This window comes from Diceros bicornis, chromosome 7, assembly GCF_020826845.1.
Source record: "Diceros bicornis minor isolate mBicDic1 chromosome 7, mDicBic1.mat.cur, whole genome shotgun sequence".
NCBI classification, from domain to species: domain Eukaryota; kingdom Metazoa; phylum Chordata; class Mammalia; order Perissodactyla; family Rhinocerotidae; genus Diceros; species Diceros bicornis.
The window spans coordinates 44,093,483-44,109,867 of record NC_080746.1 but is presented as its reverse complement, the minus strand read 5'-3'; the positions used below and the strand labels follow the sequence as shown (position 1 = coordinate 44,109,867).

Genomic DNA, 16,385 nt, shown 5'->3' with positions numbered 1-16,385 from the left:
TCTAAGAGAATAAATTATTTGCTTTAGGTTATAACTCTGATGTGGTATGGATTATAGTTTGGTAGCAAAAGAAAAAATCAGGTTCTTGCTATATAGATAACAGGGAAGAGTTAACTAACACAATGATTTTAAAAGCTTTCAAAATGTTATAGATCTACAATCTAATAATATAGAGACATTTAATTCAATCAAAAGTGGTAAATTATGAGAATTTATAGAAATAGTGCAAATAGTTCAGGGTACCATTTTCAGAAGAACTGGTCTTTATTCAATATTATATTTCTGGGTTCATAACATAATAAAATTAATCACTACCCCATTATAGAAAACAATAGACATATATTAATATGCATAAAAGTATTTTGTCTCAGATAATCATACAGTCTCATATTGTATCCTAAATGAATATGAAAGAGAAATATTAGTGGATAGAATTTGCCATAAATGGCAACTTATATTGTAATCAGATTCATAGCTCACTATGTCTTTTATTTTCAACAATCTTCTCAAATACTGACCATCTTTTGGCACAGATGTGTCTTATATAACTTAATCCCCACACAAGCAAATCACACAGCTCAGGACATTAACACTAAAATGATTCCTTCTGCCTGAGCTATAGCTTCATCACAAAGAGTCAGGGGTGTCAATACCGCATATGCCATGGATGCCTTTGATATATTTTCCTGAAAACAAGTGCATCCCATAGATAAGAGGCATTCTGAGGTATAATGATACTGAGAGCTTTATAGTCTGAGGAAAGCTCCATCGTTGTAGCTATCTCAAGCACACATGTGTGACCTTGTAAACAAGAAAATTCAGCACCCTCTCTGTTTAGTTTAGGACAAAAAAATGCCATATTTTAATTGAAACTCCCTCAAACCAAAGAAAAGATAAGCCATAAAATAATATTGTACAAAAGTGAAATCTGCAATTTTATGCACTAATTAAAAGGTTCTGGCAGTAGAATAATGCTCACTAAATCATTATAAACCATTTAAACAACTGGCTTAGTAGTCCATGAAGGCCTGAAACAGCCTTCCACAGCAAAGCAATAAAAATGATGTAATCCACTGTTAACTAGTCTCAATTTAATTATCAAGTAGGGATTCTAGGCTTCTACCCATTTTGCAGCCTTCAGCTGCTTTCTTATTTATGGCATACCTCGAAAGACTGTAAAACATTATTGTACGTATTATATTACCTATCATCAGGTGCTTGAAAATGTGGCTTTGTATTTCTAACTCTATCTCTAGTAACTTATTAACAGCTAATATTTATTGAGTGCTACTTTGTGTTAAATAATGTATAAGCATTATTTAATGTAAGTTTCACAATGACCCTGTGAAGTAGGTATGATTACTATCTATATTAAATATCTCTAGAAACTGAGGGTTAGAGGTGAAGAATCTTGCCAGAATTCTCATTCCTATAATAAACGGCAGAGTCAGGATGTGAATCCAACTCTCTCCGGCTCCGAAGCCCACACTCAACATAATCAGATGGTAATGTCTCCCATCAGACGAAATAGGTTGGTTAAACCCTATGCATTGATTGCAAAACATTCTGGAGACTCTGCTTTCCATTAAATCCTTATGTAATGCCAGTCAGCTACATTTGGAAGCCATACAAACAAACCAAATAAATATAGGTAACTCTGTTTCCTGGAATCACTTAGATCGGGGTGTCTCAACCTTAGCACTGTTGACATTTTACACCAGACAATTCTTCGCTATGCAGGGATGCCGTCCTGTGCATTGTAGGATGATTAGCAGCATCTCTGGTCTCCAGACGCTAATAGTACGCACCCTCTCCAGTTGTGATAAATAAAAATATCCCCAGACACTGTCAAATGTCCCTGGCAGGTCAAAATCACCCCCAGTTGAAAACTGCTGATTTACATGAAACTCTTCCTAGCAAGGTCTACATAATCATTAAGAAAGAACACAACTAAGAGCTAATCATGCAGATATGTCAGTCCCACAAAGCCTTTTCCTGAAACTTCCAAATAATTCTAGAGAGAGTAATTTGAAATAGGCTTGCCTTATTCTTTTTTTACTTTGTTACTGGTTTCTAGCTGCATTATATTGTTTTGAAGCTTGCAATTTCATTTCGAGAAATACAGATTAAACCGTGAGAGTCAAGAATGATATTGCCTTACATTAAATAAGCATAGTTCTGAGTATCCACAAATTACCATAATTGAATGTGAGAAGAGTATCCTATGATATACTTCACCATTTCAAAGGCTATTTTTAATATGAAATACACAGTTCATTATAATTTTAAAAAGAAAAAGAATGATAACTTTACATAGTAATTTATACATTGATTTTTCAAAATCTCATTTTTATTTTTAAAATAGTAATGTAACATTATATTATTTCCCTTTCTTCTGGGTCTTTAAAGCGTTCTACTATATTACTGTATATTAAGGCAAATTGATTTTTAAAAAATATTTTTCAATTATTCCTCTGCAAAATATTATGAATGTAAATAGGCTGCATTATTACTGCAGTGCCCACAAGTGCTATTATGATTATGAGCTTTTAATTTTCCTCAGAACATTTGTGCTCAAAAGTTTAAAGTCAGTGGCCTATAACCAGAGGAAACTAATCATTAGGGAATTACTTTTAGGTCTGATATATTTACAAGACCAACAGAATCATATCTACATAAAGTACATTTTTTTTTTTTTGCATCTAAGTCTCTACTTTAAATTTCCTGAATAGTTTGACTAAGATAAGAGAAGATATTTGAGACAGCAATTATGTACCAACCATAGGGCTTTTGAGAAGATTAAATTCAATAACAAGGGAAACCAAGGAAACAATTGATATTCAAAGGCCTGGATGAGATTAACAGTCATAACTACCATTTCTATACTATTCACTGTGAGTCTGGCACTTTACTTATATGCGTGCAATTAATTCATCATAGTCACTCAATGAGGCTAATGGTGCTGCAAACTGTTCTCCATTTTAAAAATGAGGAAACAGAGGCAGAGCAATGTTAAGTAACTTGCCCACAGTCACACAGCTAGTAGGCCACAAAACTGAGATTCAAAATCAGGCAATCTTGTGCAAGAGTCTGCACTCCCAGCCACACCACAACTCCCTGGAAACCACAATGAAACAATTCCATGATGTTTAGACACACCATAGATTAAAGTTACCTACATAATGGAAAAAGGGTAAGTTTGAGTTCCAAACAAATCAGATGTATATATATATATATTTTTTTTCCCCATTATCTTGTTATGTGACAGTGGAAGAAAAAAAGCAACAACTCAGTTTTAGCAACAGAAAAGTGAGAACAAGTATTGCCTTGTATGATTGGTATGAGGACTAAATAACATACCCAGTGCCTGGCATGGTGCCTGATGTGTTCAATAAATGGTACCTGCCACCTACTTGGATCCCCTTCTCACCAAAGGTACAAATAATTCAAACAAGATTAGAAAGGTAAAATCTAGATTTTTTTTTCCCCTCTCCATGAACTTAAAGGAAATAAAAGTAAGCCTATGGCATAATGTTTTTTTGAACGATGTTTTAACCATCTGAGATAAAGGAATATCAAGAAGATATCTCATTTACAGATAGCCGAAAATTCAAAATCAAAATTCAAATTTTCTTTTCTGGGGTTATACAAGTACATCATAAACTAAAAACTATTTATTTTGATGCTCCTATCTTCTTATGTTCTCCTATGCTCCACTTATTAACGAAAATGATGACTAAATGATGCCTCAGCACTAGAATTAATATTTATCTGAATATTAAAAATAACATGTTTCTAAATTTGTAGAATGTTCCTGCTTTGTAGTAATACACATTCAGTATATCTAAACTCCGAACGAACTGATTTGCTTCAGCATATATCAACATATATCAAAAGGTTACCTTCACTATTTTATGAAGATTACACTCTATCTACCAAAATAGTACATAAGGAGGAATAGTTGAATGTGTCTCTTTCTTCATTCCAGGAGGATAGAAAGCCTGGGAGAAAATGGTGTACAAATAAGTACAATATTTTTCATGATTAGCTTTATTTCGTATTTCTACCTGTAATTTTGCCTACCCTTTATTGGCATTTAATTTAGTTTTTTAATCTAAAATGCTCTAATGATGCCATAATACAATATAATAAGACTTCTATAAAATCTTCAATGTGTTTTGAAGAAAAATAAGAAAATTAGGATTATTAAAATCCTTTAGTCATAAAAGTAAGCATGTTTAATGAGATAAATTATTGCATTAGAAAACAGAACAATGTCAATAATCATAGTAAAATCTGAAAATTGTATGTGGTTACTCAAATAGTCCCAAAGTCTGTATATTTTGTGCTGGTTGGACATAGCACCTACGAGTGCATTTTTCAGTTTTCACCTTGGTGTTTGTCGTCATGTCTGTAATGTGTACTATGAAGTGACAGCAGAGGACTGTGTCTACCTATGAGAGTAAAGTGAAGAACTGGGCAAGTACTTGGATTACTCAAATACCACCCCCTTCCCCCAAATAATCTCAACATGCCCTTTAATAAATGAACATTAAAGAGTTTGGTTTCTCTTTGAGCATAGCCCACAGCACAAATGTTGCCATGTGATAGCAGAGATATAGGAGGTGCAATGAAAACACCTAGATTATACATTTTGTCAAGCAGAGTGTAAATGATTAGGGAAAGCTTTTATTTTAAGAAAAGCAGTTATGTAGGAAGTATTCTATCCACATTCTCCTAAGAAATTTTGTTGGACCTGTCCAGAGTGCTGAAAAGGTTTCCCCTGGAGAAGGCTGGAGACTGTGGGATGTGCATTAACCTGATGAGTTCAGGAAGTGGTATTTTCAAGTCCCAAACTAAAAATCCTTTTAAACAGAAATCGACATCCATAAAAGACAGAAATAGTCACTGATTCTTAAATGTGTAATTGCATGGACATAAGAGAGAAATTAAAGGAAAAAAATGTCCTATTGTCCATGAGGGAAATGAGAAGCACAAAGCACACCTAACAAAAGGTAGCAAACCTGAACATTCTAAAACTCAAAAGAATGTCTAGAATGTTGTATAACTAGGCATTCCACAGAAAACATAGGCTTAGTCCCAATGGGCGAAGGGGCTGCACATAGTACAAGGGAATGCTCCCTTGGCTGCCTCAAATGGCTAGAGGCCAGCATTAAGGATATAGATTAGCTCCAGCTCAGTCTCAAGGGACTCAGAACAATAAAACGTCATGTAGGGAATGAGGAAGAAGGTGGAAGGGAGATGCTGCCTTCCCACTGGCCTCTGTCAATTTCTTAGCAGAAAGTAAAGTGTTGGAGAATCTATCTGCCTGACTACTTAAGCTTATAGTTCAGCTGAGGCAGCACCAAGATTGTGCCTAAATAAGTACAAATGCTTGTTAACCTCTCCTCAATTTCCCTTCCCCATAGCACCTGCTCCGAAGGGCAACAGGGGCAGTCAGAAATTCCAGCACCAGTTCCAAGAGCCCTCCAGGTAGACTCTTTACTTCCCTCTGCAAGGTCCCAAGTGCAGATTAGGATCTGGTCACAGGCTAGCTGGTGGGCCTGCCCCGAGTTCTTTCCCCAAGTCGCGGTAGCCTGGGCTCATTCCTCTGCATGCCGCTCATGCTGCCGCTCCGGGGTAAGGAGCAGGCTTTGTGTCCGAAGGGAAAGATACATCCACCAGAGAGAAAGAGCGGGAGGGCACAGACTGGGCTTCAGAAGGAAGCACGCTTGCCTGAGTGCAAGAGCTGTGCTTTCAGCACCACCCGCTGTCCCCCCTCTTCCTGCAGCAAGCGCCACTGTCGCGGCAGCTAACCGATCTACTGGGAAGCGATTATCCTTCCTTTCCCTCTCCACCTTCGCTTCTCTCAATTCCGAACCCTCCGGTGGTTTGGAGGAGCATAGTTTGCGTTCTAAACACGCGCACCTGGTCTTAGAGAGCGGGACCTCGGATCCGAAAGCATGCAGAATCCCTTTCTCAACCTTTGCAGCCATTCCCTCCTTTACCTCATTGCTCTCGCCTTTACTCCCAACAGGTTTAACTAAGGCTGTTCGCAAACGGAGCAAACTTCAACCTGGAGGTTCTGGCCACACCCGCTCCAACCACTTCCCCCTCCTCCAAACCAAACTGTGAGCTACCCAGCAAGCTGATAGCTCCTACACCCTTCCCGGGCCTGGCGACACTTGGGCACGCAGATACTTAGCAAGCTTACCCCCCTGTTGGCCGCGCAGCGGGCAATGAGACGCGGTCTAGCTAGCCCCCCATAAAGTTGGGCTGCGCAGAACAGTGGGGCAGAGCCGGCCTCTCCAGTCCTGGGCTCTCCCCCAAGATGATCTTAAGCTCATCTCCTTCACTCAGTGCGCGCAGAACAGCAGAGCTGAGGGCGGCTGTGCAGCAATCTCCCTGCTACTGAGAAAGGGGAGACGGGGGGAAGGGGAGAGCGGAGGAGGGAGGGGTGGTAGTTTGTATTTATAGAGAACAGAGTTCTCAGCGCAACTTTTTGGTGCCACCAAGTGGCACAGTGAGTTCCTTTAGGAACACAGACTTCAGTTCGAATCTGGGTGGGTAAACCAGCTCCTCAGCCAGATGCTCACACATTGGGGCGATTGAGGGGCACCTCTAGGACTTGAGTTTTCCCATGTGTGCCTTAATATCTCAGCACCTAGGATGCAGATCCCTAAATTCTAAGAAGGTTCTTGTATTGAGAGGTAAGGGATACCTGTGCCCTCTTCAGACAAGTGGCAGAGGTGTCAAGGACACTGGACAGATGTCAGTTGCTTCCTATGAGTCTAGGAACCCTCGTCTCAGGAAGAATATTGATTCCCTTCTCCCTGCTAACCCTTGTGCCCAGATTACAGTATTCTCAGATCTCACTTCTTCCTGCCATCCTGAGTGCCCAATATTTAAAGTGGGATCTCATTCATTTTCCTTATGCTAGAATCAGTCTAGACTATTTCCCAAACCCTCAAATTCAAAGAACTTCATAGCTTGCCACCAAACCTCCTTCTTTAATTGCTACCTTAAAATAGCATGTGACTTGAAGCTCTCTGGATTTGAACCTCTCCAAACAGCACTCAGAACTCCAGGTTCTCTTGGTTATAGGCTAGGTGTCTGATTGTCCTTCTCACCCATTTCTATAGACCTCTTAGCATGCATTAGACCAACAACACAGCCAGGAGCTTGCTAATATCCTTGATACTTTGAGGAAGAATGCCCTGAAGCTTCTTTTATCTGGATTTTCTGGTTGTTCTTCCTTCCTTGTATGCAGATCCTGAAACCTATACAATCATAGACAGACACTACTGCATGGGAACTTAGCGTCCCAAAACACAGAAGAACTTCTATATTTTACAGATGGAGAAACTGAGTACACAGAGGTTGAGAGACTTGTTCAAGGTCACACATTTCCCTAGAGACCAGCCCAGGCACTAAGCAGGGAGGGACTGAATGAACACAGTGATGCCAAATTTGACTTCCAGGCTCCTGCTCCTTCCACCATCCCACACAGCCCATTCAGTCATATTCAGCTCCCTTTTCTTCCGTCTCTCTCCCCATATCCCTCTCTCTGACTCCATCCTTTGCCAAAGTTCCATAAAGGAACCTAGAGTAAGGACGTCTTTCCTAGCCCCACTGGGAGTATATGAACTTGAGATTTTAGGTCCAGAGTTGCAGGCGTACTTCCTTAAAAATGGCCCCCTGTTCTAGAAAACCTCTCCCTCCCAGTAGTGTAGTCATGGAAGTGTCATTTTAGAAATGGAACACTGGCATTCACACCCAACCAGGTCCCTCTTTTGCTGCTTTTTTTCAGGGTAAAGCACCAGCAAATGCTCTTATTAGCCTCCCAAACATCTAATGGCCTCAAAGACAGAGAAGCCCCCTCCTTTGCTAAATGGACCCCTTTGTGCACATGTATCGGCATGCAAGAGAGAGAGAGAAAGAGAGATGTCCAAATGCCTCCTTTGGCTCAGATCTCTATTTTTTTCTCCTCTGATTTTTTTTAGTTCGTTTTCTATGGAAACGAGCCCACTTAAATCCCTCACTTATGCAAATAAAAGCAAAATGATCTTCCAAAACCTCTCATTGGAGCGACGCCGCGGTAGCCTGGGCTCCTGACTAGAAATTCACGTCTGATTCATGTCCTTGCAGGGTGACTTTTCTAAACTTGCAGGACCTCGTAGCGTCCCTGGCTCCACCAGTTCTCCACCTGCCCACCACCTGCCCTCCTGGGTCCCTTTCGCCCAAGCTCCCGCCCCTTGCCCGACTGCTCTCCATCCCTGTGCTGGGGGAGGGGCTCCGGCGGTATCCTCCATCCGTGGTGACTCGAGAGCTAAAAGAAAGAAAAACGCGCTGTGCTTACCAGGTGCGCGCCCTGAGCCCGGCGCCCCCAGCCAGCCGCTCCTCGCGGGCTTCCAGCGCTCGCGTAGCGGCCTGGGCTGCAGCCGGAGCGCTAGTGGCGGCGACGGAGGCAGCGGTGGCGGTAGGCAGAGCGGCTCCGGGGCCCGCGGCGGTGGCGCTCGCTCTCTCGCGCCAGCGCCGGGAGCACGTGCCGCGCTCGGGCAGACGCAGCTGGCAGCCCAGCGCGGGGCCGACTCCTACTCCTGCAGCGCGCGGCGGGGGGCGGGAGAACGACCAGGGCACAGACTCAGGGGGTGACGAGGGTCTTGAAGCCTCGTAGTCCCGGGGTTCAGGCGAGGGTAGCCTCGGGCTCCCTCTGTAGCTCCTCGGCTTCCCTCCGGGAGCCGCGGAAGGAGAAAAGCTGTGCGGGGAGGCGTGGGTGGTGTGTCACTCGGAGAGAAGCTGGAGGAGCAGGTAGATAATAAGCTTCTCTCTGACGATGGTACCTAAACCCCTGCCAGTGACTGGGAGAAGGGGCGTCGCTGCTGGAGGGTAGAGAGAACCAGGAAGTCAGAGAACCCCAAGATGATTTGGAAGTGTGAGCGGTTAGAAAGAACTGTCTCTTTAATGGCATTACTTATGAATAATGCCATTTTGCATTTGTCTGCACTTCTTACAAACGATGCTTTCTCCATCCGTTCAAAATTTCTTCCTCCGTAGCAGTTAAACATCTTTTACTTCCTCAAATGACTTTGCTTCCCTTCCCCGGAAACCCCCATAACTGACTAAGATTGTGAAAAATGTCGAGGTTATCTTTAAATTCCAAAAACAGACTTCATTTCTGCCTCTGAAAAAGAAATTGATATGTTAATTGCATGGCTTAATTTAAAGAAAAGAAAGACATTGTAGCAATATGATTATTATTATTCCCATTGTATTTCCCTAGCTCCCATTGTATTTCCCTAGCTGAATTTGGGGATCCAGGTGCTTGCAGCAGTTGGACGAAAGATTAAACGGTGAGAACATGAAGTCAAGGGGGTTGGTCCTGATGCATATATTACTACTGTGGATTTCCCACCAGACCCTTGAAAACAAGGCAAGTTGTTCTGTGATAGCTTCGGGCTTGAACAAGAAAAAGAGAAAGATATGTATCTATCACACTTTGTTGATCTTTACAATGGCATCTTCTCCCCATTTTCTTGTGTACTCTGATGGTGGCATTGTTAATTTTTGTGATTCTTTGATTTGCAATCCACAAAGCAAGCTTTCGTACTTTGTAGAGAGGCTAGCAAAGCTGTGGTTGATTTTCCTGAATAAGAAAGATGATATAGATGAGAAAATGCAAAAATAGTGAGAGTTCTGAGAAAAATAAAGAGGAACTAATGACTAGATGATTCTGGAGATGTGATTAATTCTAACGTATAAAATGGTTTGTTAGCCCAATTGACTGGGGCATTGGCAATGAGGACAAGGTCATAGATTTGATCCTTGTGTGGGCCACTTAGCTTTGAGTGAGCATAGTACACACTACGTTCCCCATCCTTCTTCATCAGTTGGAACTGGCCCAAAGCACACAAGTGAGTGAACTTGGCCTAGGAAAGAAGAGGTTCTCATGGTGGCCACTCAGTCACTTAAACTCTTCAGTTTCTTACATATATTTCCAGCCCTGCTGTCTCGCAGGGTTATGGAGAGGATGGGATGAGATAAGATATGTCAAAACATGTCAGACATGATAAAGCACTCCATATATAATACATAGTTTACCAAGACATATCCACTTCCTATGCTCTAAAAGCTAAAATGCAAAGGACATCCCATGTTGAACAATAGTGATATTTTCAGATGAGAAGGAAAACAAAATTATATTATCTTAAATTGCTCAGTGACATTTTACAATATAGCTTTACCTCAGAATTGTAAAGTGCTGAATTAGATAAAATTAAAGTTAGAAGGAGCATAGAAACAATGTTTTAAGTCCCCAAAGTAAGTTCTGATAATAAATTGCCCAAGGGTATAACTTTTGCCTTAGAATGAACTATTAATAATCAAAATATTGTAATTCCTAGGTACAATAGTAAAAAAGAATGAAAAAGTTATTTGTACTTATAATTGATTAAGTTTAAAACTTGGAATCTTCATCGATTCCTCTCTTTCTCATGTCAGGAAATCCTGTTGGCTCTACCTTCGAAATATATCCAGAATCTACTACTTCTAACCACTTTCACAGATACCATGTTGAATCAAGCCATCATCGTCCTTTACCTGGTTACAGCAGTAGCTTCCAAACTGGTCTTTCAGCTTCTTCCCTTCTTCTCTACAGATTCTATTCAACACAGCAGCCAGAGTGCTCTTTTTGGGAAGTTAGTTGAAGTCACAACCTTCCAGTAACTTTCCATTTCACTCAGAGTCAAGGCCCCAGTCTGTACCATTACTCTACATAATCTATCCTCACTCCATTACCTTTCTGACCTCATTTCCTAGTACTTACTCTTCTTCCTGGCTCATTCTGCTCCAGCCACCAGGACTCCCTTGCTAGTTCTTAAACATGCCTCACATGTTCCAATCTTTGGTCTTTGCCTTAGCTGTTTCTTCTGCATGATATGCTCTGTTCTCAAGTAATCATTGGGCTAACTCCTCTCCTTCAAATCTTTGTTAAAATCTTACCTTCCTAATGAGGCCTTCCCAGATTACCCTATTTAATGCTGTAAACTATTCTCCTTCAGCATCTCAGTGCTCCTGATCCCTTTTACCCAACTCTCTTTCTCCCCATATCTCTTAATACAGCTCAATATACTATGTGATTTACTCATTTATTATGATCATTCTTTCTCTGTCTCTTCCCTTCCCTCCCATTAAAATGTAAACTCCTCAAATAAAGGAATCTTTGTTTGTTTGTTTTACTGATATATTTAAACACTAAGAGAATTCTAGCACATAGAAGCCACTCAATAAATATATTTAAATGTTTAAATGAGTATTTATGAAAATAGATGTATACATGTTACATACATGCTTCCCTTCATTTTCCTAGATGACATCACTGACTGTAAATCATGTAAATGTTTGCAGGACATCAGCAAGACTACTGAGTGACGGCTCTGTTTTGAAAAGTGTGCCTGGGCACACTTACCTACTTCTTGCATTTTGGTTTTTCATTTGTGCTTCTTAGACTTAGTTAGCTCATGTTCTAGTCTCCAAAAGGGTTATTGCAATTATAAATGTTTTGCATCATCAAATAACAGATTATAAGTGGCTTTTTAAAATAATTTCTACGAAGGAATTTATTTTCATTCATTTGATGAATACTCATCAAGCATCTATTTTTTTTTTTTTTGGCCAGTTACTATACAAGAGACTGCATTAGACTCATGAACAAAATAAATACTGGCTTGATTTTAGAAAATCTGTAGTTGTTAGGTATATGTATATGAGCATATATATGTTTATTGACTAGTTCGTGCCATTTGTTAGCTATTTGTTAAACTACCGTGAGCCAGGCGTGGCTGGGTGTTTGGGCTGCAGTGGTGAATAAAATAGAATTAGTCCCTGTCCTTATGGGGCTTAAAGTCAAGTAAGGAGCACACTAACTAACTAACTAACTAACTAACTAACTAACTAACTAATTAATATGTCTTGCAACTTGTGAGAGGTGCAATGAAGAACTGAACAAGGTAAGTTATAAAGAATAGCATGGCATGGGGAGAGGCCTGGGGATTTTGTTTGTATAGGACAGTAAAAAAAAAAAATCTCTCTGAGACAGTAATATTAGGTAAAGATCCAAAAGAGTCAACTATGTTGTGTGTGTATTTGTGTTTGTGTGTGTTGCGGGTGGGTTGACCAGAGGGAGGGAAGAAAGGAAGGGAATTTTCAGGAATAGGGAACAACAGCTGGCGCTTCTCAGGCAGGAGAACACTTGCTGTGTTTTAGCAACTGAAAAGACATTGATATTGAAGTAGAGCTTGGAAAACCTTCACTACATCTCAGTTTGCTCAACTGCAAAATGGAGGTGGTTATTTTATGTGATTTTATTTCATAAATTTAATCTGCCTGCTTTCCAAATGTGAATGTGGCAACTATACATAAAAGTCATTAGAAATAGAAAATGAAAACCATGCTGAAAGAGGAGGTGACAAAGACCCAAGTGATTTTGATTAATGTAGTATCTGTGGTCTACCAGAGAATATTTAGTTATGAACTCACTAGCAAACAAAAAGAAAAGGGAAAATATCTTACCTAGTTATCATTATCTAATATAAGAAAATGAGTCGATTCTTAGAAAAAGAATTTTATTGTTATTGTTACTATTACTAAATGCTCGTATTATTACATAGACCCTTATATAAATGCCCATTAAAAATTCAATGTCTTCAACAAGGATTTTACAACAAAAATAGAAACATTTTTCATATTATGTGATCTTCTATAAAACATTGAAAGTTCCAAGTATAACATGGAAATTTAACTCAAAGCAGTTGTTACTTATGAATCTAGTGTCACTTATCTCTCTCTTCTCTGGGCAGGACAGATTTAGAATATGGCCCTGGGAATTTCTTAATTTGTCATGATATTGGGTAAAAATACAACAATAAAAGAGCTTTATTCTCTCAGTATGTGGGAAACTACAAGTACTTCAGTCAATGTTTTCGAGGATGAAGCCCTGTCCAACTAGGGCTCTTGGCATATGGAGATACTCATCTTCACTCTGTGATCCTTGGCCATGCTTAACTCTGTCATCACAATGGGCAAAGCACTTCCCTGATAGCCCAGAGTGAATACCCAGATCCAATTAGACTTTGAGCCCCAAACCACAGGGTATATCGTAATGCCTACTGGATTTCAAGCCTAACAGATTGGCATTTGAAAACTGGCTCTGGCTCTTACTTGACTAGGAGACTTGGACAAGCTACTAAACCTCAAAACCTCATTTCCTTATCTGGAAATGAGAAAATGGAAAATATGATTAAAAAAATACCTAATTCTCTTGTTTATATATGTAGTCACTTTGCAAACTAAAAAGTATTATAGAGATCTTGGGCAAATCATGGTTCTTTTTCCTCACATTCCTTCACAATCTGGCTCTATTGTTCCAGAACAATACTATGTGTAGGCAAGAATTTTGATAATGGAGTTGAATTATTAGGGTTGTAAATAACAAAAGAAAATTCCTTTCTGAATTCTGTTTTCATATTGACTAGAAATTTCTTATTATCCTTCTCTAAAACATGGATAATAGTATCTATCTATTGCTGCTAAGATAAGCAATAATGAGTGTGAAGCAATTGTACAGTCCCTGAAATGTGGTAAGTACATGGTATTTGGTGATGGTAATGATGGGAATGAGGATTAGTTTATTTTGATTTCCAATTATTTCCACTCTGTACATTAAATGGGAAAGGCACTGGACATATAGTTTGGGGCTTGAGGTCTACTATTTCAGACACTTGGAAATTCGAAAAACACTTTCTAGTCTGATAGCATTCACTTCTTTATAAATGTATTTAAATAGCAGGGCAAGGTCTTGTGGTAATTCTTAGTCAATACTTTTGGCAAAGACAGTGATTTTTTTCATCCGCAATCAAAAATAGATTAAATATAATGGCAGTAGTATTCTGTTTTGAATTTAAATGGGGAAGTAAAGTTATACAGAGGATTTTATCCTTCAAAAAAGAGCCTTGGAAATCATTGCTTAATAGAATCCCTGGAGACTTTGCACTGTATACATAAGAGACAGTTATGCTCTCAATGGTATAGATACAGCTGTTGCAATTATTTGTAATACATTTAATTATAAGGAATCTTAACTCAGCCACCTGAAATCTAACATTACATCTAACACTCCCTGTAGTGATTTGGGAGATTTCTGTTATTTTTCAATGTTTCATTTTCTTAGAAGTAATTTATTGAGCTAAAGTCAATAATTTAAAAGTTGTGTAGTATTCAGTGCAATGCCAGAAACTTAAAAATTGATGAACTGATACCTTACTTTCTGTTACTAAATATTTGGTTTTTACATCTCTTCAAGATTGGCAGGGATGCTGGGCTGTGCTAGACACATGGATCTATCAAGAGCTCTGACTGATGGACCAAGAGCCCATGCGCTACAGTTGTAGTAATAGAGCATTCAATTCTGTTCCTTAACTTCCTTATCTGTAAAATGAGGAAAATATTAGTTCCATAAGTTAGTTGGGAAGACTAAATAAGTTACAGTTTTATTTTTTATTTTTATTTATTTATTTAGTGAGGAAGATTAGCCTTGAGCTAAGATTCGTTGCCAATCCTCCTTTTTTTTTGCTGAGGAAGACTGGCCCTGGGCTAATATCCCTGCCCATCGTCCCCTACTTTATATGGGACACCGCCACAGCATGGCTCGACAAGCAGTGTGCAGGTCCGTGCCCAGGATCCAAACCTGTGAACCCCAGACTGCCGAAGCAGAGTGTGTGAACTTAACTGCTACGCCATCGGGCCGGCCCTATAAGTTACACTTTTAAAGCACAGAGCTTGGCATATGATAAGCTTTCAGCACATTGTTAGTTATAATTGTTATAGGTGAGAAGCTGTATACCACATGAGTAAGAGCGTGATCTCTGAGCCAATCTACATGGATCTGACTCTAAGTTGTGTTGCTTACTAGTTGTGTATGGACTAATTATTTAACCTTTCTGTGCCTTAGTTTCCTTATCTATAAAGTAGTAAAGAGAGTAATGGTAACTACTTTATAAGGTCGTTGTTAGTATTAAAGGAGTTAACTACTGTTAAGTCTTTAGAACAGTGCCTTGCACATAGTTATCATGCGACGTTAGCTATTATTAGCATGTAATAATTTAGTAAGCATCTTAGATCCAGTCATCAATTCAAAAAGCTTCTTGTAATTCTGTTGAACTTGATAATCCAAGGAACTATGAAACATTGGGTTTTCTAAATCTTATATTGGAATAGATATCTTCAGGACACTCAGAAAGAAGATCTTACTAATTGCTTTTTTTTTTTTTTTGCTGCTGTGTACTCTCACATCTGCAATACCCATAGGATAGAGTTCCCACTCCGAAGCATGGCACCTGAGTCTCCTCTTTGTTTGCCCCACCTTCCTTTCTAATCTCTTCATAACTAGTTTGCCTTTCCCTAACGCAGTATGTATTTTTATCATGATTTTATAAAAAAATCGTTTTGAAGGCTCTTATTTTTATCCTCCTCTTTTCCTAATGAGTGCATATTCAGCCTTCAAGATCAGCTCCAAAGAAACACTGTCCAACTCCCTTGAAGGACTACCCACCATTTCTTTGTGCCACTGTAGAACTTTGCTAAAAAGCCCTAGCAGAAGATGTATAATATTAAATCATAATTACTAATTCAGGTTCTCACCTCCTGTGATATAATGCAAACTTTTTCGGAGTAGGCATCATATTTTATGCACTAACACTCCATATACCTAGTATTGTGCCTAGTATGCAGTGGTTAACAAACATATGTTTAATGAATAAATTAATGAATACTTTCTATCAATCAATCCAGATTCTCATAAGCTAGATTCTAAAGCAAACTCAAATGAGTTTGGATTCATTGACTTTCTAGTTCAGGGGTTCTGAGCTCAGGCTACATATTAGAATCATCTAGGAGTGCTTTTAAAATTATTGAATTAATTGTTATCAGGTGGGGAGCCAGGGAATTAGTTTTTTAAAGAGCTTCACAGATAATTCTAATGTGCAGCCAATATTCAGAACCACTGCCCAGTCTATTTAAACATTTGTGTTTATTTTAATTTCACATAAATAATATCATAAATAAGAGTGTAGGTACCATGTTATTAAGCAAAGCATAATTTAACCACAGGAAAATAAAATAACTTCTATGAGATTAATGTCCTGTTAGCCCTTTCTGAGTATGGGAATTGTTTAAAATGATCTCTTGCATTTCACATTTATAAACACTTTATGGGTATACTTTATATCAGAAACACACCTGTCATCTTCAAATATTCTTCATGTCAATGGTGGAAAGTGGATGGTAAAACCTAGAGAGGTGAAACCACTTGCCCTTATCACATAAGTTTA

The 16,385-nt window shown here is 39.2% G+C and overlaps 1 protein-coding gene across 3 annotated transcripts in view; it reads right to left on the bottom strand.

Moving 5' to 3' along the window:
• The window catches only part of GRM5 (glutamate metabotropic receptor 5), a 543,453-nt gene that overhangs the window by 481,513 nt on the left and 45,555 nt on the right, over positions 1 to 16,385 (bottom strand). The window contains exon 1 of one of the 3 annotated variants that reach the window (XM_058545439.1): positions 8,360 to 8,408. The exons of the other annotated variants lie outside the window; for them this stretch is intronic. The gene's annotated coding sequence lies outside the window, so the exon portion shown is untranslated. Of the gene's footprint in view, positions 1 to 8,359; positions 8,409 to 16,385 lie in introns of those variants that run through there. 3 annotated transcript variants of the gene reach the window in all.